The sequence below is a fragment of the Schistocerca piceifrons genome, chromosome X, assembly GCF_021461385.2.
Source record: "Schistocerca piceifrons isolate TAMUIC-IGC-003096 chromosome X, iqSchPice1.1, whole genome shotgun sequence".
In the NCBI taxonomy this organism is placed as follows: Eukaryota; Metazoa; Arthropoda; class Insecta; order Orthoptera; family Acrididae; genus Schistocerca; species Schistocerca piceifrons.
In genome coordinates, this window is record NC_060149.1 from 764,913,883 (window position 1) to 764,915,829 (window position 1,947).

Genomic DNA, 1,947 nt, shown 5'->3' on the forward strand with positions numbered 1-1,947 from the left:
ATATTCAGTCGTTCCTGATTCGTAACGAAAAACCCTTTTTACTCTTAATATGACTTCTTTGGTGGGATTCTCGACAGATCTTGAAAGGACACTTACAGTGAAGGCTAGTTCAGGTCTTGTGCCAAGCATTGCATACATTAATGCTCCAACTGCTTCTCCTTATGGAAAAGAGTGTTCTACCGTGTCATCTTTCCCTGACTGTGAGACATCTGTAACTTTCATTATTGGGGTAGAAACTGCTTTACACTCTGAAAAGTTGAAACGTTTTAAAATTTGTTGCACATAAGCCTTCTGGTGAATCTTGATACAGCTGTCCTCGCCATGTTCAATTTGCAGACCTAAATAATAGTTTGCAGGTGCCGTTGTGATCTTGAAGTCCTTTTGCAATTGTTGAAAGAAAATGCTGAAATCATTTGAATCAGTGGCGGCTACCAACCCGTTGTCAACAAACAAAATTACGAGAACTTCTTTGCCATATTTATTTTGAATGTACAAGCATGGATCTTCTTGGCTGACTCTGACTCTGAAATCTAGACTGACCAAAAATTATCTGAATCGCTTCTTCCTGCATCTTGGTGCTTGTTTTACGACGTACAGGCTTTTCTTCAACCTGCAAACTCTTATGTTACCATCTTCATAACCTTTTGGTTGTGCAATATAAATGGTTTCCTCACGTTTTCATACAGGAAAACCATCAACACATCAGACTGTCCGAGATACATTCTTTTAGTTGCAGCAACACTCAGATTAGACATATTCTTTGTCATTTTTGCAACTGGACTAAAAGTTTGACTGTAATCTACACCTTCTCGTTGACTGAAACCCTTGGCAACCAGTCGAGCCTTAAATTTTTCGGTCAGAACCTCTTCATTTGTTTTCAGTCGAAACACCCTCTTACATGGTATTGCCTTGGCACCCTTCGGTACATCTTCAAGCTCCCAGATTTCATTTTCGATCAGAAATTAAATTTGTCTTTCGATTGCTTCTTTCCATTTGATGCTGTCTTCACGTCTAAGTGCATCCTCAAAGGTTTCAGGAATCTCAGTTGTGACAAACAAATCTTCTGAAACATTGCATAATCATTGAGGTATTTTGGTCTCTTTAATGATGAACATTCTCTTAATGTCACTCCTATTTCCTCTTTGCAAGTTTCGAGAATGTCATCATCAGATTCTGTGTCTGAACTAGTTTCATGCTCCAAACTATCTTGTGATTGTGTATTTTCCTCACTCTCTGATTGGTTTTTGATATAATCTGGAGCTGCAATGGGCTTTTCAGCATCTTGAAAGGGTAGTGTAACTTGTTCAGCACAGCATCCTAGTTTTTATTAAAATTGCACATCTCTGGACAGCACAATTGAATATTTTTTATCCAAATCCTGAAGCATTCATAACCATCATAACCAATGAGATGTCCTCTCACCACTTTCTTGTCAATTTTCTTTCGTTTTTCACTCTGAATGTGTGCATAACATGTTGAGGCAATAATCCTAAGATGTTTAGTTCGTGGCATTTTCCATTCCCACAATTTGTAAGGATTGACACCTTTTACAGATTACTTCCCTGTCCCATTCAAGATGTAAATTGCTGTGTTAACCAGTTCAGCCCATATCTGTTTGGGATAAGTGACATCAGGATTCGAATACTTAAGTGTCCTGGCCTTCTCAACAACTGCCCTGTTATCCTGCTCACAAATACTGTTTTGCTCAGGAGTATAGGGAGCAGTCAATCGCTGAGTTATAACATTCGAACTTAAGATGGATCTAACCTCTTTGTTATCAATCTCCTTTCCCTCGTCACTCAGCATTTCTTTAACAGAGTATCCCAATGCCTTTGTATGTGAGAGAAAATCTTTGAGAATTGTACTCAACAATGGTTTTTCTGCAGCAAAATAACCATAGTGAAACTTGGTGTAATCGTCTTTGAACAAAACGAGGTAACATTTCTT